The following is a 21,910-nucleotide window of genomic DNA, read 5'->3' as shown; positions in this document are numbered from 1 at the left end:
AAGTTCTTTATATATTCTGGATATAAATTCTTTTTTTTTTAATATAAATAAATTTATTTGAGAGATAGAGAGCAAGAGAGCCGGGGAGGGGCGGGGGAGTGGGAGAGGAAGAAAGAGAATCTCAAGCAGACGCCCTGCTGACATGGAGCTCCACTAGGGGCTCAATCCCAGGACCCTGAGATCATGACCTGAGCCAAAATCAAGAGTTGGCCACTTAACTGACTGAGCCACCCAGGTGTCCCTGTATATAATTTCTTAATCAGATGCATCTTTAACAAATATTTTCTCCTACTCTGTGGCTTTAATCTGTGGCCTATCCTTTCATTTGCAACAGTCTTTTGAAGAGCACAAGGTCTTAATTTTTTTTTTAATTATTTTGCTTTGTTTTGCTTTTATTAAATAAACTACCCCCAACTTGAGGCTTGAACTTACAACCCTGAGGTCAAGAGTCCCAAGGTCTACTGACTGAGCTAGCAAGGCACCCCTAAGGTCTTAATTTTGATAACATGTATCAATTTCTTTCTTTCAAAGTTCATTCTTCTTATGTCTTAAGAAAACTTTGCTAACCAAAAGTCACAAACATATTATTCTATGTTTTCTTTTTCTTTAAAGATTTTATTCATTTATTTGAGAGACAGCAAGAGAGAGAGAGAAAGAGAGAGAGAGAGAGAGAGAGCGCGAGCATGAGCGGGGGGAGGGGCAGAGGGAAAGGGAGAAGCAGAATCCCCGCTGACTAGGCAGCCCAATGCAGGACTTGATCCCAGCACTTTGGGATCATGACCTGAGCCAAAGGCACACACTTAACCCACTGAACCACCCAGGTGCCATCTTCTATGTTTTCTTCTAGAAATTTTTAAAGCTTTCTTCTAGAAATTTTTATAGTTTTTGATCTATGATTCATTTCAAGTTAATTTTTTTTATCTATTGGGAGGTAGGTTTTAGGTTTAATATAAACTTTCACATCAAAATTTTTTGCATATGATATTCAATTGTTCCAGCACCATCTTTTAAAAATCTATCTTTTACACCATTAAGTTACCCTGTCATCTTTGTTGAAGATCATTTGACCGTATATTTTGTTTTTCTGTTTCAAAATAATTTTGACTTTGCATTTCCAAATAAACTTTATTTTTTTTTTTAAGATTGTATTTATTTATTTGACAGAGAGAGAGACAGCCAGCGAGAGAGGGAACACAAGCAGGTGGAGTGGGAGAGGAAGAAGCAGGATCCCAGCAGAGCAGGGAGCCTGATGTGGAGCTCGATCCCAGAACCCTGGAATCACACCTTGAGCCGAAGGCAGACACTTAATGACTGAGCCATCCAGGCGCCCCTCCAAATAAACTTTAGAGTAAGTCTGTCCATTTCTACCAAAAAGTTGTTTCAATTTTTATTTGAATGGATGGATTCTATAGATAAATGTGAGATAACTGACATCTTAAAAAGAGCAATTCTTTCATATCCCTCCAGTAATTAGGTCCTCTTTCATTTCTCTCACCAATGTCTTACAGTTTTCAGTGTATAAATCTTCCATATTTTTCTTAGAATCCATAATATTCATGTTTTGATGCTGTTGTGATATTTTTTAAAGTTCCAATTTCTAATTGTTCATTGCAAAGAAAGATAATTGATTTTTGTATCCTATGACCCAGCCAAATAATTCACTCATTAATTTCAATTTTTTTTTAAATTTCTTGGGATTTGGAGGTAACAATCATGCCATCTGAAAATAATGATTGTTTTATTTCTTAAACATGAAAGGGTGGACAAGGATCATAGGACATTTGAGAGAAGCTTCTAACATAAAAGACAAGACCAAATAAACAGGGAGGGAAAGGCACTTGGAGGAAACAGTACAATGAGCAAAGACAATATTCAAAAGTATCATTCATATCTTCAGAGAGAGGAAAAGATATTGCTTTCTAGGAAAGATAACATAATACTGTATTTTTAAAAGGATCACTCAAAGAACTTAAAAGAGCTTCTATAACTAAAAATATAAGTCAAAAAAAGAAAGGTAGGAAGGAAGAAAGGAAGGAAAAAAGAAAGAAGACATTTAAAAACTTTCCAGAAAAGACAAAGAGAAGAAAATTAAGGGAGAGTAGAGTGTCAGATAATTTGAGGTTCAGCATGTGATTAATGGTAGCTCCACAAACAGAAAGCAGAGGTATTGGGGGGTGGAAGGGACAAGCAGAGTTATTAATGGAGGTATATTACAAGAAAATTTCCCTGAACTAAAAAGCCTGGATTTTCAGTACCCAGCATAATGATATTAAAAAGATCTATATTATGCTCATCATTGTGAAACTTCAGACCACCATGGACAAAATGGACAAGAACTGCAAACATTCCACTGAGGAGAAACAATTTATATGCAAATATTCAGGAACTGGAATGGTATCAAACTTTTCAACTGCAACCCTGTAAGTTAAGAGACAATGAAACAATACTTTTTAATATTTTGAGGGGAAATAATTTCCAAAATATATAATTATATTTAAAATAAATATATTTTTAGACATTCAAAGAGTCTACTGGAGGGTGTAATTCACTAAATCAAAGGAGAAAATCAGAAAGAGAAAGAACAAGGCATAAGATCCAGAAATAGGGGATCAAACATACAATAAAGATAAGAGGAATCCCAGGACAATGGTGCAAAGAAATTCCAGATGCTAGGCTTAAAGAGCAACAAGTCTATATTGGAGCAGGAAAATGCAAAGCTCTAAGAAGAATGTCTCTGAGAGGGAAAGAAAAATTGTTAATTTGCCAAATGTGTCCAATCTTATCAGGTAGGTTTATGTTTCTAACAGACAGCTTAGGGATATTTAGCTACACAGAAAACTAAAACAAAAACAAAAGATGCAATTATTTACTCTAGGAGGGAAAAAGTACAAGAAAATAAATATACTGAATATAAATGAATATACTAATGCACTGTGTGACTCAATTTTGAATAATGCTCATAATCATTATAAAGGCTGAATATTAACAAAAACAGAAATTGTGATAATTGTATTGGGAAAATGGGAGAAATGGAAGTCTAATTGATAAAACATAAAGCTGAAAAATTAAATATATAATTGTATTTAGCAAATATTTATAGAATACTTACTACGCAAGGCAGTAAGTACTTCAGAAATGCTATTCATTTAACCCTCATATTGGCTCTATGAGTTGGTACTATCATTAATTTCAATTTGCTGATGAAGGAACAAAGTCACAGAAAACTTAACTTCCCCAAGATCAGTGGTTCTTAACTGGGGGTGATTTTGTTTCTCCTGGGGACATTTGACAAGGCCTGAAGACATTGTTAGTTGTTACCGCTAGGGTGAGGGTGCTACCGGAATCTAATGGGTAGAGACCACAGATACACTACACATCCTAAAAAGCACAGAATAGCTCCCTACAACAAAAAGTTACCTCACACAATTTGTCAGTTGTGCCCATCAAGAAACAGTGACTGAGATAAAGGGAAGTGGTGACTACAGAGCTGGGATTTGCATTCTAGCAGCTCTTGAATACCACCTTAGTATGTCCCCTTTCAACAGCTGCCTATGGATGTTATTTAGGAACATGAAACTCAGTATCAGAAGAAAGAGCCGGAAAAATTAAAACTAGTTGCCTCTACAAAAAAAGGGAGGGAAAAAAGAGCCAGTGGACTATTTGGGGTTTGTTTGGTTTTGAGTGTTGTTTGCTTTTTTTGTTTCTTGCTGTTTTTTAAAAGACCTGAAGAATTATTTGAATTATACTTATTTTTAAATGTTAAAACAATTATGAACATTCAAATCATAAACTATTCTCAGCTTAATCATTGTTTCCCATATTCTAGCAGTGTATAGAAAAAAATGCAATTTATAAGAGTTGTCTCTCAGTAAATTTTGATTGAATGAAAAGAAGGAAAAATGCATGGAGGACAGAATATATAAAAAGAAAACTTTTGTCTTGATTGGCATCTTGCATATCAAGTCCCAACTTGCAATATAATGAAGGATTTCAGACAGAAAATCCTGATCATCCAGATTCCTAATAGAAAAGCTATTTCAGACCTTATTATAAGCAAACAAGAAAAAATAGCTTTACTAGATAATGATAGATTACCAGCTCTATCATTACATATATAAAAGCATCTATATTACAGGAACAATGAAGTTATTTTTTTTTTTTTTTAAAGATTTTATTTATTTATGTGACAGAGAGACAGCCAGTGAGAGAGGGAACACAGCAGGGGAAGTGGGAGAGGAAGAAGCAGGCTCCCAGCCGAGGAGCCCGATGTGGGACTCGATCCCGGAACGCCAGGATCACGCCCCGAGCCGAAGGCAGACGCTTAACGACTGCGCTACCCAGGCGCCCCCAATGAAGTTATTTTTAAAAAAATATTGGAAGCAAGTTAAATAGGATGACACCGTTATTCTTAATCATTATTTTTAAATACATATATATCACACAACCTTTAAAGATCCACATAGAAAATATAAATCCAACTTGGAAACTAGCCCACCCCCCAATATCTTGTAAAAATAACAACAGATCTTTAACAGGATGAGCTAGAAAAGGAAGAAAGATACCAAGTTCATGTCACCCCTACAGCAATACATTGGATCAGCAGGGTATCTCTTTACTCTCAGAGAAAACAAAAGCCATTTTCAAGAATCTTCCCCATTCTGTTTCCTTCCCCACAACTTTATTTTCTTTCCTCAGATATTTCTTTTCCTGCTTAAGGTTCTGTATGCATGCCTTCTGTTGTGCTTGTTCTGACTAGGTAATTTCACATGTTTCATAAAGCAAAATGACATCAAAATGTATACCACGATAAGTCTTGCTCTTGCTGCTGTCCACATTGAAGATGCTGCCCATTCCTCCCTGTTCATTACAAGTAATCTTTTCTTTTTTTTTTTTTTTAAGATTTTATTTATTTATTTGAGAGAAAGAGAGATAGTGAGAGAGAGAGCATGAGCAGGGGTGGAGAGGGAGAAGCAGGCTTCCAATACAGGGCTCCATCCCAGGACGCTTGGATCACGACCTGAGCCAAAGACAGGCGCCCAGCAAATGAGCCACCCAGGTGCCCCAGTAACCATTTTTAATAGCATCTTTGATGAAATGAATCCTCTCAATATTTCTTTATGTAAATATAAGCAAATCTAGATATGTATGCATGTGTGTATATATATATATATGTGTGTGTATTTTTCTTATTTCCCACATGCACTGTTCTATTTCTTACTTTATTTCACATAACAATTTTTTTAAATAAAATTTTTTATGTTAGTTAAAGTCTGGCCATCTTAGACTCACCACTTACCAAATTAGAAAATTTAAGTCCAGAGACATGACATCTCTATTAAAGATATTGACTAACATAATAATTATATAACAATTATTTAACCATTTAATTATGAAATAATTATTTAACAATTTTTAAAGTTTTTTAGTTTTCAGACAGGTACTAAAATTTTTTTTATTTTTGTTTTTTTAATTTTAATTAATTTATTTATTTGAGAGAGAGAGCACAAGTCAGGGGGAGGGTCAGAGGGAGAAGCTGAATACCCACTGAGCAGGGAGCACAACTCAGGGTTCAATCCCAGGACCTGAGCCAAAGGCAGACACTTAATCCACTGAGCACCCAGGCACCCCCCCCCCAAATTTTTTTTAAATCAGGTGTATGATTTCTATGTTTTTAGCATATTTTTAAAATTACTAGTTAAGCCAACTTCAAGAAAGCCTATACTGTACTTTAACAAATAGTTATGTTTGGAAACAAATTCACGAGACCTAACAATATCCCTTGTATAAAAATAAATCAGGGGTGGCTGAGTAGCTTACTCAGTTAAGTGCTTGCCTCTTGGTTTTGGCTCAGGTCACAGTATCAGGGTCCTGAGATTGAGGCCCAGGTTGGGGGGGGTGTCTGTGCTCAGCAGGGAGTCTGTTTGAGATTCTCTCTCTCTCCTTTCTCCCTCTGCCCCTCCCCCCAACCCCCACTCTCATGTGAGTACTCCCTCTGTCTCTAAAATAAATAAATATTTTTTAAATTAATTAATTAAATCAGTGGTTTTAATTAGGCTAAATTTTGTATCATTTTCTGTAATGTTAAATAGTAATTACTTAAAATTTAAATAACACACTGCTTTATCAAAGATTTTAATTTCTCATATTTAAAGAAAATATTCCTTTTTTTTTAAAGATTTTATTTATTTATTTGACAGAGAGATAGCCAGCGAGAGAGGGAACACAAGCAGGGGGAGTGGGAGAGGAAGAAGCAGGCTCCCAGCGGAGGAGCCTGATGGGGGGCTCAATCCCAGAATGCTGGGATCGCACCCTGAGCTGAAGGCAGACGCTTAATGACTGTGCTAACCGGCACCCCAGAAAATATTCTTTTTTTTTTATGTATATTTTTTTTAAATTTTATTTATTTATGTGACAGAGAGACAGCCAGCGAGAGAGGTTCAGAGCACAGCAGTGGAGTGGGAGAGGAAGAAGCAGGCTCCCAGCGGAGGAGCCCGATGTGGGACTCGATCCCGGAAAACCAGGATCACGCCCTGAGCCAAAGGCAGACGCTTAACCACTGCGCTACCCAGGCGCCCCCAGAAAATATTCTTGATATAGTCAAAGATCATAAAACAAATGCTAAAAGTCTAACTAATCACATTGAAATCAAATTTTTTTCAACAAGATTTTAATGGGAAGCTATGGGGCTTGGAATTGTATAAGTAATTCAAACCCTTTCACCTTTCTTTCTATCATTTATTTTCCATCCCCCAACCCCACGAAACCTGGGCAGCTCAGTTAGAAACCTGTTTCTTAGGGTGGAGCTCATAATGGGGAGTTGGTAGAGGAAAGAAAGAAAAAATGCAGCACATAACTATCCACCAAGTTAACCTAGGAACACTCCTCTTCACAGGGCTTCACAGCATGGTTGATTTGGCTTGGAACTGTGAAATCAAAGGAGAGTTTGTTTTTCTCTGGCCCTTCTAAGATTCTAAGATTCTTTCCAGGAGCAAAGCCTAGTCTATATTCATGGGAAAATCACTATTATAGAATGTCAATGGTGTTTGAATGAATGGTCTTCTATTCCAATTCAAATTAATATTCTCTTTGGGGTATATATTAAATTTATTGGCCCTCTTCTATTTCAAGTGGGAAAAGAAATTACTTTGAACATAGGGAGAGACCTAGCAGACAATCAGGAGTCATTGCACCATGCCTATTTGAATTTCTTTAGGTATGTGAACATACACTTGTCTCAAATAAAAGACTACAGAAAGAAATGAAAAAATCAGTTGCATGCCTCAAAACAAGGAGAGAAAAAATTTCAAGAAATATAAAATAACGAGAAAAACTTAACTATCTAATTAATAACTGCCATAAGCAAAGAAGGTATATGCCCCTTTCAATTCTCTAGAGGTTAAACAATAATAATGTGCTATCAAAAATATGATAAAAACTCTCAAATTATAGATTATATTAGTTCTCTAGGAAAATTAAGTCAAGATTCTTCCATGAAAATTACATATATTCACAAACAGGAAAATAAAAAAAAAAAAAGAGAAACGATTAGTACTTTATCAAAACCTCACCAGTGATATTTCAATCACATCACATCCTCCCGGCAGATGTTCTGTCTGAACAAATTTGTATGTTCACTCTTGTTCAGTTTTGCATAGCAAAGTTATCTTTCTTTGAGTTGTGTATCATTGTATGTGTTCTTTTTGGTAGCGATGAGATGTAAGAAGTTGAAATTCTTTGTACAATCTATATCCACGCATCTTTGCATACACAATCGATTTTTTTTAAATAGTAATAGGTATAAAAGCATGACATAACAGTTGAACTGCATGTTATTAGGTATTATTAGTTGACCTTGAGGACTTTCTAGAAATTACAAAAACATGGTAAGTCATTCATACGTATCTTCAAACACTGAGGTGGCAAGTGAATCAAATGATTTGCCTAAATAAAAATTTATTTTCTGCTAAAATACAGGTGCCAAGTATATTAAGAATTGTCAGGAACCTTATAGTGAATCTATGTTTTTTCTTTGTCTTCAAACGTACAAGCAATATTTATCATATATAAAAGGGAAAGTAACAAAAAAAATATCAAATTTATTTATGAAAGAATAGAAAAAGTAAGCCAAAAGGAATCTCTAGTTCTTTCAAAGTCAAAAACAATCCAGGTCTGCAAGAAGAAATTTAAAAGTCCAAGGCAAAATAATGAATACATTTTTCTTTACATTGTTAGAAGTACCATATAAAACGGTATTATTTTCAAGGGAAAAATGCCATATTACTAATATAAATATATGCCTCAGAGAATGACTGCAATAGCAGTATGAAACAGACAAAATTAAACAAGAGTTTTTGTAAGTATCCTACAAACATTAACTCAGGACTTTGGTTTTACCAAAACTATATAAACCTAAACTTCATTCATGATCATATCAAATTAACTACTTTGGCTCTTTGTTTTCTCCTCCATTCCAGGCCTCGTGTGCCTTAGAGCTGCTACATTTTACTTGGCTTAATCTATAACTAGAGCAAGACTGAAATAATCATCTGCGTCATCTAAAGAAAACACACTTATACGACACTGTGGGGGGAGAGAGAGGCAGTGGCCCGGCACTGGTGACCACCAAACAGAAACTGGGAACTAAACCAATGGACCCTGAAGGCCTAGTAATTTGATAGAGTATTTTCTATAGGAACTGAGAAACCAATGATACTTCACATAAAATATAATCTCTTTTGTAAGATTTCTGCATTTTAGTTGATAACTACGTTTATATTTTGATTTTATTACTGTGATTAGAGTTGAATATGTTATTAATACAATTGTTGAAGTGATATAAAGGAAATTAATACATTATTTTATGAAAATATTTTTGTATTATTTTTGAAAATTCATTTTAAAATTTGTTTTAAATTGAAATAGCTCATAAAGTTCTTGCTTCTTACTTACAGATTCATGGAAAAACTTATTGTTACTACATCCATATAACTTGTTCACCCTATTCTCACCACCCATTGTACCAAAATCCTCCTGTAGTACACCCATGCTGGGGATACTTAAGTAGCAGTTACTGATGATTGCTTCAATAATCCAATATTCATTTCCAAACCCTGTTTCCCATTCTACCTTTGCTAGAAGCTAGAAAAGCTAAGTACTTGCTTCCTTGCTTTCCTTGTAGAGAGCAGAACACAATTTTGGCCAATAATATGTAGGTAAACACATACTGGAGTATAATTTTTTGGGAAAAGCTTTTGATTATATATATATGTGTGTATGTAATTTTATTTTATATATATATATATATATATGGAGAAAAAGAGAGAGAAAACAGCAAAGGCTGACCCCATGCTTTTCCATCGTTCTGTTGGTCTTAAAAGAGGATTGAGTATCTGCAGTTACAGCAGTCCTATCATGACTGTAAGAGGAAGGCAAAGAAAAATGAACTGCAGTGACCCAGGCTTGGACATCAGAAGCACTTGCCTACCACCTGGCTTCTTGTGAGAAAAATAAACCTCTCTGTTTAAGTCACTACTTATCAGATATTTTATTATTTGGAGCTAATAGTCTTTCGATGCGCTGTCCTCAAAGAGTCCATATTCTACTGAGAAAAACATGGTCAGATGTCCAAAGTAAAAGATTATGCTTTAACTAGAGGCTATCTCTCCTATCTAAAAAAGAATGGTACTGATTCTCCACCATATCCCCCAGCAATATTCTGATTATCAGAATCTGATTATTTGCTGAACGGGGAGGGGTGATGGTCTCTCAAAGCATCTATTTGAAAGAGTTTACATACAGACATACTTTCTATGTTTGGCTGAAGAATAGGGAAAGAGTACGTGTATGAGTGTGAGTGTGTGTGAAGGGTGATAACAACAAAGAGAAAGGCATGACGTGATGACTACTTCCCTTCACCTCCATCTACTAAAATAGTTAATTTCATCATAGAATCTTCTTAATTATTTTTTTTAATTTTTATTTATTTGAGAGAGAGAGAGAGATAGCAAGAGAGAGAGCACAAGCAGGGGGGAGAGGGAGAAGAAGACTCTCTGCTGAGCAAGGAGCTGGATGTGGGACTCGATCCCAGGACCCTGGGATCATGATCTGAGCCAAAGGCAGATACTTAACTGACTGAGCCATCCAGGCGCCCCTCATCAGAGACATTGTGATATAATGAACATAAGCAGTGCTGCTTTAAGAATCACGTGACCAACTATGGCACACTGGTGGCCTTACTTCTGCAGTTGAGCCCAGCCCAGCTGTGGCTCATTGTTGACAGCTTTGGGAGCACTAAGAGATGCTCTCCTTGACACCCATACTGATTGTCTTATGGAGAGTACAAGCAACAGTGGAAACAGCAAGCACCCTCCTGCAAGTGATGTTCAGGCATTAGACTTTCAGGAGGAGGTTTGAGTATAAGCACAAAGTCAAACATTATAGAACACGTGTAAAACATCACTTGGAGAATGCTGGAAGTATGGGTGGTCGCCAACACATTTTCAGGAGTCTGGGGGTCCTATGTATGGGAGAAGATGGGGCTCAATCTGTGTTATTAATATAACTGGAATCCATCCAGTCTATAGCCCAAGCTGGTGAGAGTTTTAAAGACAGTGATTTTTGGCTAACAGATTTTTGGCTGATAGATAGATACTTTAACTCTTTATCTAATCCAAGTTGCCACTGATGGTACTGAGAAGACTTTCCCATTCAGAGAACTGGACAAAAGAATGGAGGATCACTCAAACTACAATGAAGTAAGGGAATGTTTATTGAAAGCTGAGTAATTGGAGTATATTCTCTGATCAAAGGGAACAGAGTTCATTATTCTTTGAGTTCATATTAATGGCAAAGTTCAGTAACTGTTTTGATAGAGTAGAAAACTCTCTTTTCCCCTCCACACTCCAAGAGTATATATGCAATGCTAACATCTCTTCTTTTGTCCTCACCCTATTCTCTCTCCCATTCCCTCAACAGAGTAACAAGAATAAAAAGATCAACCAACAGTCAACAAAGATTAATATCTTCTGAACACTTATTGCATACAAGATATTGTGTTAAGCACTGTATGGGGATTTTTCAAAATAAAATAGCTCTATTAAATGACCTCCATTTAGTCAAACCATAAGATTAACTGATGTTCTCCATTCCCCCTATAAAAAAAGACTGATGTCCATGGCCGCTGAATGTTTACTAATGCACTATATCATAGCATACCTGCACATTTATGCTTCCTCCATCTGAGTTATAACTACCAGCTGCCATTCATTCATTCCCTTAACAGTATCTGAGCGTACACTATGTGACAGGCTCTACTCTAGGATGTAGGGACACAGCAGTAAATAAAACAGACTAAAATTTTGACCTTCTGAAGCTTACATAAAAATCAAGTTCTGTAGGAGTGCCTGAGTGGCTCCTTCAGTTAAGCGGCAGACTCTTGATTTTAGCTCAGGTCATGATCTCATGTCCTGGGATCAAGCCCCACGTCAGGCTCAGCACCCAGTGCACAGTCTTCTTAAGGATTCTTTTTCTCCCCCTGCTCTGCCCCACCACCACCCAACCCCAGCCCAGATCACACGTGCATGCGCACTCTCTCGCTCTCTTGCTCTCTCTAAAATAAATAAATCTTTAAAAAAAAATCAATTGTTTTAGTTTCCCAAATTCTTTTTTTTTTTTTTAAAGATTTTATTTATTTATTTGACAGAGACAGAGACAGCCAGCGAGAGAGGGAACACAAGCAGGGGGAGTGGGAGAGGAGGAAGCAGGCTCATAGCAGAGGAGCCTGATGTGGGGCTCGATCCCATAACGCCAGGATCACGCCCCGAGCCGAAGGCAGATGCTCAACCGCTGTGCCACCCAGGCGCCCCTAGTTTCCCAAATTCTTAATGTGAATTATCCTTGCTAATGTAATTAGGTAATTTAATTTTCATATACTTAATTAAGTGCAAAATGAAAATAAAGTTGAAATTTAAAAACAAAGTAGTGAATTTTAGGTTATGTATATTTTACCACAATTTTTTAAAACTGAAGTTGAGTGCTATGGAAAGACAAATTACTGCCATGAATTACCAGAGGCAAGAAAACTGGAATATATTACACAGGTGTCCTCAAGTTCTACATTTCCTTTAACAAAAACCAAACCAGAAAATTATAGATTTTGCATTTAGGCAAGGTTTAGATAAAAAAGACAGCCTACAACTCTCAACAGCAGATTTACACTCAGAAAAGCTTTGGCCTAACATCACAAGATTGACTAGTGAATGTATAATGACAGGGTTTTGGTAAAAATAAAATACTTCATTTGCATACGTGTAATTTTTAATAGTTCTCTACTTTAAGGTGAACTAAAGAACTACTTATCCTAACAGCTTCAACTCTCTAAGAAATTTCCTCTCCTGTGGTTTTAAAATGTGGCAAGTTCAGCATTTCTCTTGTTTATAGGAGTATCCTAGCTCAGGATTTGGCCCTAAATTGATCATCTGTCTGCAGATAAGACTAGTTTTCCTCCTCAGTTTGCTATTAGACATTATAGGAGAAGATGTAAAAATCAATCAACTTTTAAGAAATTTTTAAGAAGTGATGCTTTGTTTTATTAAACACTCCAAGTTGGCCTAACAAAGCCTTTAATGATGAACTTTCTTGCACAGCAGCTTACTCGCATCAGACAGTGTGAAATCACCCTCTTTAAAACAGAACTTAAACTAGAAAGCTTAATTTCTGACTTGGTCTCCATTTCTGGGAACACTTAAGAAAATCAAGATTAGCAGTCATGAACCCTAAGGCAAGTCCCTATAGGTCAGATTTAGATGACAGCATCTTCATATTAAATTACTTAGTGTCTGTTCAGACATGGCTTAGTTTCCAAAAACAGAAGGGTTATGCTTATTTGCCATACTCCCTTCAACCAAACTGAATAGGCAGTTACATAACTTGCCAGGACAAGTAGCAGAAATGAGTCAGAGACAGGACCAGCCCTAGTAAAAATTGCGAATTAGGCAGTTTGACTTCAGTGCCACACCCCTTTAGTACTACACAGACTTCCCTGATCCCCTCCCTTGGTATCATCAGCCCTCCAGGTCACCCTCATAGCACATACCTCTCCCCCACCAAACTCTTCTCTCTAACTCTTTCTCTTCCGCTCACACCGAAACTAGCTTCCCTCTTTCCTTTTTCCCCTTCATTAATTAAAACTTAGCTCTCCAGAATCTCTCACCCTCAGGGTTTAATGTGACAACTACCTAATCTGATAAACCAATCTATACTAACGCACTAAGAGAGAAAGCTGGAAGGTAAAGCGAATTTTAACTTCCACATTCCAAAGGTAACACCTTTGCAGTTTAACTCATTGGTGGCTAAAAGTGAGAATTTCTAGCCAAGGAATACAGGAAATATTGTGTCTAAGGCGGAGCCATTAAGCAACTGGCTGCAGGAGTAGGTGAACGTTTTTAGCCTAACACACTGCCAGCCGTATCAGAGGAACTAACAAGCCCTAGTCAATTTGGGGACAGTAGGGGAAATTGGAAAAGAACTAAGGATCTTGTTGGTAAAGAAGAGTGGAAGTTACAGGAGCACACAATTTTTTCTGGCTTAAACTTTCATAGGACTAGCTAGTCCAGGTAACTGATAAATATTTTTAAAAGTTTCTCTTCAGAATGAAATACATCAAAACATTTTTTTCTCAATAAGTCTAGAACTAATTTCAAAAATCTACATACCTTCTGTTGTTATTGTTGTTTGATTTTCTTAAATAGCACTTTACAGTTTTCATACACATATTTCATGTAATCCTGTTGAATACTGAAAGAACATTACCGGCTATTATGTGTGGGACATATCAGCTATTCTTATTTCCTTCACTTTGCAAATGAGGAAAACGACACTTAAAGAAGAGAGGTGACTTGTCAAGATTTGCACTTAGGTCTTTTGAGTGCAAATGCTGTGCTCGTTCATTGTCCTGAGCTACCAGGTTGCCTCCCAACATTCAGAGTTATCTGTGCCATTGCTGTCATGTAACTCTACATCCTAGGGGAATTCTCACATTCTAAAAAGAGAGTTCAGCTACCACCAAAGGAAAATAACCTGTTTATTCAATGGACCAGAGGGTAATTGTAGTCCTATCTGGTTTCCATTGCTGCATTTTTCCCCAGCCTATTCTTGGTTCACTTGGAAGTGTCAGTACTGTCTCACAAAGTCTTCCTTAAGCACTGTCAGACTTTGTGCTCCAATTACCTGCTCATGTTTTGGTGGATTACTTATCTTGCTTCTGCTTCTCCCCTGGGCAAAGTTCTCATCACAGTCCTTACTCTGTAAGCAAAAAAGAGGATAATGTGTTTCTGGACTTAAAGGAGAAAAAACACTAACACAGATGGTACAAACCAGAATACAAATATTTCATATTGAGATGAACACAAGAAGCCAGCTGGGAAAACATTGCTATTTACAGATTTAGATTAGCCTAGAATTCATTTCAACCTTGGAGGTAAGGTGGTATTTTTAAATCATTGTCCTTTAAAGCACGAATCTTAACATTCTGGAAAGATATAAACTCCTTTCTGAATTTGTTGAAATGTATAGATGTTTTCCCTAGAAAAATGCACACACACATAGTTGGAATACAATCTCAAGGAGTCCATTAGGGTGTCATCCATGGGTCCCACATAAAATATTCCTGACGTAGAGTGTGACACGAGGTTAGTCTCTAAGTGATGAATATTCTGAGGTCCATGAGCCACTTAGAAGCCCAATTAAAAATGTGTTAAGGCCAGCTATTTAGTTTCTTTATACTAGTAGCGATAATCTGTTGACCTTTTTGTTTGTTTATAGAAGCTGGCAAAAGAGAAATCATTTTTATTTAGTCTTTAAAAGAAAAATCAACTCTGCTAGCCTATAAGGTAGCATTGTCCAAAAGGACTTTTAGTGATGATGGAAATGCTCTGTATCTTGCTATTCCATTCAGGGGTCACTAGCCACTTGAAATGTGGCTCGTGGGACTGAGGAACTGAATTTTTCATTTAATTTAAATTTGATTAATTTACAAAAAAGTTTTTTCTTGTGATGAGAACTTTTAAGATCTACTCTCAGCAATTCTCAAATATACAATACAGTATTATTTACTATAGTCCCAATGCCATACATTACATCCCCATGACTTACTTATTTTATAGCTGGCAGTTTGTCTTAACACCCCAGATCTTTTATAGCAAAAGTGACACACACATTGTAAAGATTTTAAATAAAAACATTTCAAAAATGCAATCTTTGCTGTTATTCTAATCCTCAGAGAAACTGTAGTTAGTATAAATATTGCCATATAAAAAGATATATGTAATTTTTAAAAGATTTTATTTATTTGAGAGAGAGAGAGAGCAAGACAGTGGGGCAGGGGGTGGGGGGAGGAGCAGAGGGAAAGGGACAAGCAGACTCTGCACAGTGCCCCATGCAGGGCTGGATCCCAGGATCCTGAGATCACAACCTGAGGTGACATCAAGAGTCAGAAGCTCAACAGAGTGAGCCACCTAAGCCAAGATATATGTACCCCTAGATATATGTACTTTTTGAACAGAAATCATATTATTTTGTATGACAACTTGATTTTGTCACTGGATAATATATATGGGCAACCATAGTTTATTTAACCATTCCACTATTATGTACATTTATTTTGTTTTTAATCTTACGACTACTAATAATACTGCAATAAATATTCTTGATCATATCTCTGGTCATATATGTAAATATTTCTATATGATAAATTTCCTAGGTGGAATAAGCTAAAGGATTTAAATATTTATATACTATGAAAGACATTGCAATTGCATTCCCAAATGCAATAAGCCAAACTATAATCCTACCAACAATCGTGAGATGGTATCTATTTCACATGTTTTCACTAATACCAGATATCAATACCAGATATGGTAAGTCTTTAAAATTTTTTTCCATGGGGCGGCTGGGTGGCGCCGTTGGTTAAGTATCCGATTCCTGGTTTTGGCTTAGGTCATGATCTGAGATTGAGCTGTGTGTCAGGCTCTGAGCTCAGCACAGAGTTTGCCTAAGATTCTCTATCCTCTACTGTTCCCTCTAACCCCCATTTGCACACGTGGGCACGATCTCTCTCTTTCAAGTAAATAAATAAATCTTAAAATATAAATAAATAAATTAATAAATAAATAAATAAATAATTTTTCCAGTTTGATAGTTACAGACACCTTATTTTTGTTTTAAATTTTTTCTTTATACAGTTGTTTTATTTTCAAATATTCATTGCTTTTCTGAATTTCTTTTGTAAATTTTGTATTCATTGTTTTTATTACTATGTAGAAGCTTTGTATTTTATGTAGCAAAATAAACAAATTCTTTTAAGATTTTGGGGACAAGTGGGTATCTGCTGCTATCACCAAAATAAATTCCACATGGATCAAAGAATAAAATGTGAAAAACAAAGCCATGAAAGTCTAGAAGAAAAAAAAAATGGAAGAATATTTTTAGTAATAGAAAATAAAATGGCTTGTAAGCAAACAAAAAATACTAATAAGAGAAAGAAAACTATACATGTAATGTGACAGTATTTTGTACCTATTAGATTAGCAATGATCAAAAAAGTTTGATAACGCTGTGTTGGTGAGGGTGTGGGGAAACAAAGTGTGTTAGCAAACTTTCCATCTGGATTGGGATGACTGTAACTGGTTTTTGTACTGCTTCTTTAGAGGGCACCTTGGCTTTGTCTAACAAAATGTAAAATGTGTCTACTCTTTAATACAACAATTACACTTCTAGAAGCTAAATCTAGCTAAACCAGCTCTACTTTACATGTAAGACAGGACCAAGTACAAAGAAATGTATTTTGAATTGTAAGGAACGGCAAAAGTTTGGGAATAACCTACGTGTCCATTAAAAAGGGAGAAGTTAAGTAAACTATGCCACGTCTAAGCAACAGAATACTATACAGCCATTCAAAAGACGTAGGCATATCTGGAGGATCTGATAATAGAGATCAAAGGATATTATGTTTAAAAAATGCATTAGGTAAGGATGTGAGCTAACCTTACTTCAAAAAAGAACATGTGTATGTGTGTGTCTGAGAAGATACACAAGAAATAGCTAGATTTCTCAACACCATTTTTGAATGATGCATGTTCCTCCTTTATTATATACTGTACCTAGTCAATCATTTTATCATATATTGTAGCTGGTCTGCTGCTAACTGTTGTGATTTATAATTTATTTTAATAGCTTTTAGTGTACTTTCTCCTCATTTATTTTCTTTTTAAGATCCTCTTGGTTATCTTTTTTTTTATTTTTATTTATTTATTTTTAGATTTTATTTGAGAGAGAAAGAGCACATGCAATACCCGAGCATGAGTAGGGGGGAGGGGCAGAGGGAAAGGGAGAGGCAGGCTCCCCGCTGAGTAGGGAGCCCATTGCCCGGCTTGATCCCAGGACCCTGGAATCATGACCCGAGCCAAAGGCAGACGCTTAACTGAGTGAGCCACCCAGGCGCCCTTCTTTCTGGTTATTTTTAAAAGGTTAACCTTCCAAATGAATTTTTAAATTATTTTCTCAAATTCCCAAAAGTATTGTCAGACATTTGATTAAAATTATACTGGATATGTAGGTTATTTTTTAAAAATATTTTATTTATTTATTTGTTAGAGAGAGCGAGAGAGAACACAAGCAGGGGGAGTGGCAGGCAGAGGGAGAAACAGGCTCCCTGCTGAGCAACGAGCCCAATGTGGGACCTGGGATCATGACCTGAGCCAAAGGCAGATGCTTAAGCGACTGAGCCACTCGGGCGTCCCTGTAGGTTACTTTCAAAAGGTATTAGAATTATATGATGTTTGGGTGTTGGTATTTATTTATTTATTTATTTATTTATTTTTAAAGATTATTTTAGGGAGAGAGCACAAGCGGGAGGGGCAGAGGGAGAGGGAGACTCTCAAGCCGACTCTGTGCCCAGCACAGAGCCTGACTTGGGGCTCTATCTCAGAACCCTGAGATGAATACCCTGAGAACACCACTGGAGCAGAAACCAAGAGTCAAGACATTTAACCAACTGCACCCCCAGGTACCCGAGTGTTGGTTTAATCTAAAAGTATCTCTCTTCTTTTTTTTTTTTAATGTGTTTTTTCTTACTTCTTTTTTTTTTTCTTAAGTAGGCTCATACCCAGAGTGCAACGCAGGGCTTGAACTCACAACCTGAGCTGAGATCAGAGTCAGATGCTCAACCAAGTGAGCCATCCAGGCATCCCTATCTCTTTTTTTATTCAAACATTTTTGTCTCATAAATTCATTTTTAAAGTAAGTTTTATTAATTTCTCTTAATATTCATTTCTAGCTATTTAATTGTGGTTATTATAAATAGGAGTCTTTTTATATTGTATGTTCTAACTGGTTTGATTTGTACATGGGAAAGCTCTTCATTTTGTATGGTAATTTTTAAAACTGGTTACCTTAACTCATCTTTTATTGCTTCTAAAAGATTTTCAATGGGGGTGCCTGGGTGGCTCAGTCAGTTAAGCATCTGCCTTGGCTCAGCTCATGATCCCAGCGTCCTGGGATCAAGCCCCACATCAGGCTCCTTGCTCAGTGGGTAGTCTACTTCTCCCTCTGCCACTGCCTGAAGCTCCCCTGCTTATGCTCCCTCTCTCTCTCACTGTCAAATAAATAAATAAAATCTTTAAAAAAAATTAAAAATAAGTAAATAAAAGTTTTTCAATTGATCCTTGCAGTTTTCATATAATTTGCAAACAAATGACAATCCTAACTTATGTTCAGTATTTAATTTTGTATTTCTATTCCATGTCTCACTGGATTGGCTATCATATCCTTTCATGGTAAGATGATGAGCATTCTTGCCACGTTTAATGGGAATAATTGTTTCATTATAAAGCCAAGTTTCTGGATTTGGTATAAAATATATATTGTTAAATTATCTACCCTAAATTCTTTAAAAGTTTTTATTAAGGAATGATACTGGATTTTACAAAATCCTTTTCATTATCAATTGAAACACTCATACAGATTTTTTTTCTTCCTTGACTTATTAATGTAGTCAACCAAATGAATAAGTTTTCTATTATTGAATCATTCTTATACATCTGGCATAATTCCTCTTAATTTTGTCATAGCATTTGTAACATTGTTCTGGGGTCTATGTGTATCTTAAGTATGTATTCTAATTTTACATTATATCCAAAAGGAGATTAACTTGTAGGTTTCTCTTTTGTGTACTCTTTATCAGGTTTTGGTATTGCAGCCATTTATTTTAAAATCAGCTTTTTACCTCATACAAAACAAAAGGATTACTGGTGAAAAAGCCTGAAGGGCAACCACCTGAAATGGCCTTAATGGGGGGGGGGAACCCACAACAATGCTCACAACACTGGTTTGTCTGCTTTTGAGAAAATTTCCAACACTACACTCTTCATGCTTTCTTTCTGACTTGAATTACCAAGGTATTCCAAGTAGCTTTTCTTTCTAATAAACATATGAACTTTCTTTCAATGACAAACAGAGGCCCATGTTGTACCCTAGCACTGTCATATATGAACCAGAACATTTAAAAAGCCGTGTTTCAGAAAATGGGGGAAGTTCTGGGGAAAAGGCTCTAATCCTTCACTTGTCTCTAGTTCAACTGGGCTGGTCTTCTCACTGTTATTTACTATCGCCACTCTATTCCTGCTGTTGCACTTTGGTTTAATGTTGTTTCCTTCAATTGTCTGTCTTTCCTCATCTGTGCTTCATTCATCCCACTACCTACCCTTCTTCGAAGCCCAGTTTAAATTCCCCTGCTCCTTGATATGACTAATCCAGCCCATTCAACCTACCACAGACTTTCTCTCATCTGCTACTGTACTCAAAATTTGGCTGCACATTCTAGCCATAATCTCAAATTGCTTCAAGAATGCTACTTTTCTTTCTTAGGCTCTGTGGTTAGCTCCCTGAGGGCAAGGACCTTCCTTATCTTAAAATTTTGCTGTGCGTTTTCCATTGTATTTAGCACTGTGAGTAATTACATTCAGTGCATACTTGCAAGACATATTTGACTAAACACATCCATCACAGTTATTCATTTAGTAAATGAGATAATGAAAAGTCAAGTGCTCGCCAAAGGTAAATCATTACTATTAATTCCCTCATTCATCATACATGTTCAGCAGCCTCAGGGGCTAGGGAACCTAGGATTGCAGTTTTAATTTCACCTCACATCTCTCCATTTTGGAGCCAGCCATGAAGTTTAGATTCACCTAGGGCTCTACACTATCAGCCCAGGACTACATTACCCCAGGTCCCCTATCCAGAGTGGACCAGGTTATCTTATACCTCTGAGAATAACCCCAAACTTTTGAAATTCAAATGACAAGATACTGTTTGCTCAGGAATTCAGGAAGACTTTCTTGTTAATTGTTGAAATCCAAATCTTTCAGTCTGCAGGAGAGGAATAGCGCTAGGACATAAATTTGCCAAGAGGCAATGTGTAGTTCTATAAAGAAAAACGGATATTCTTTATTTTATTAGATTACAGAGAATCTTTTACTTCATTTTTTTAACTTTAGGATTATCTTAGTTTCAGAGGAATTTTAACAGATGAATTTACATACTTTTTTCAAAAATATATGAGTATTTGAGTTTCCCCGAGGGCACCTGGGGTTGACGAAGTGCTGCCAGCACACCTTTGAAGATCACTTTACAACTGTGGGAAAACTCACCGAGCTGTTTTCGTTGACCCCGCCATTTCCAAGTTGCTATATTGCTGCAGGGAGCTGGCACAGCCCGGCTCTGTCTCTCTTCCCTCTTCTCCTCACGGTTTCAAAGCCCAAATCCGCCCGGTGAGAATATGGAAACAAGGCTGGAGGCCAGGGAGGGCAAGGGGGGAGGGGTTATTTAGATTCACGGGGGAAGAGCAAGCGGTTAGACATTTTTCACTCTCCCTCACACTCCCTAGGGCCATAAAGTTCTGTTTCTGGAGTTGGAAGCGGGGGGCGGTCGGCTGCGTTTTCAACTTGGCCTAAAATTAGGAGTCCACACTGCAGGGGATAGGAACTTTGCGGCCCGGCGATCAACCTGAGGGTCTGGTTAGCCAGAACACTAAAAGCCAGGCCCTAGGCACCGGTTGTCATGGGAACCGGGGCGCTGGTCTCCCAGGCGACCTCGTCCCTAGGGAGGGGGCGGAACTGGAGGCCGGGAGGGCCAATGAGGCGGAGGGGAGCGCCCGGTCGCGGATCGCTCTCCTGCTAGAGCCCGGGAAGGCTTTTGAGTGACAGGAACGGGGGCGGGGCCGGCGCGGGTGCCTGAGGTGGAGCCCGTGCTGTGCTAGTAGCTCGGGCGGCGGTGGTGCGGCGAGGGTCACACACCATGATCACGGCCCCTAGAGACCGTCTTGCTGGCGCGCGGCACTCCCTAGCTCCCCGGTGCGCCTCAGCCCCCTCGGCAGCCCTCAGAGCCGGCTGCAGGAGTTGAGCCCCCCGCGCCAGAGGGTTTTGACGAAGCTCTGGGAGGCGCGCAGAGCACAGGAGGGCGGAGAGGCTACTCCAGCGCTCGGGGGTCAGGGGGTCGGCCGGGGTCGCCGCTGGAGGGGCGTTTCCGAGGCGTGGAGGAGGAGGAGATGCTGCTCCTCTTCTCCCCCTCCGCAGGCTCCTTCTTCAGCTCCTTCGGCCCACGCCCGCAGTCGCTTGGCGGAGAAGAGGTGGTGGCTTTCGGCGCCCGAGGCTGCTGCGGGCGGCCCGCCCCGACGCCGCGTCCCCTCAGCCCTCGCCTCGCGCTCCAGTAGCAGGACCGGGTCTCCGGAAGAGCGGGTAAGGACGAGAGCAGCCCTGGGCTGTGGTATGGATATGCAGAAGTGCAAAACAAAGTACACCACGCTCCCTCTCCTCCTCTCCCAGCTTTTGCTCTGGACCCTGAAACCAACTCCTCT

At 37.9% G+C, this 21,910-nt stretch overlaps 1 protein-coding gene across 4 annotated transcripts in view; it reads right to left on the bottom strand.

Moving 5' to 3' along the window:
• Nucleotides 1-21,454, bottom strand: part of MAPK10 (mitogen-activated protein kinase 10) — a 575,903-nt gene extending 554,449 nt beyond the window's left edge. For 2 of the 4 annotated variants that reach the window (XM_008706163.2, XM_008706168.2), the window contains exons 1-2: nt 20,706-21,447; nt 14,227-14,301 (exon numbers count right to left, since the gene is read on the bottom strand). The gene's annotated coding sequence lies outside the window, so the exon portion shown is untranslated. Of the gene's footprint in view, nt 1-14,226; nt 14,302-20,705 lie in introns of all 4 variants that reach the window. The other 2 variants (XM_040625182.1, XM_008706167.2) reach the window with 2 other exon arrangements.
• Between the last annotated feature and the right edge of the window lie 456 nt (nt 21,455-21,910).

The sequence above is a fragment of the Ursus maritimus genome, unplaced genomic scaffold (genome assembly GCF_017311325.1).
Source record: "Ursus maritimus isolate PB19 unplaced genomic scaffold, ASM1731132v1 scaffold_8, whole genome shotgun sequence".
In the NCBI taxonomy this organism is placed as follows: Eukaryota; Metazoa; Chordata; class Mammalia; order Carnivora; family Ursidae; genus Ursus; species Ursus maritimus.
The sequence above is the reverse complement of the archived record's forward strand: the minus strand, read 5'-3'. Positions and strand labels throughout refer to the sequence as shown.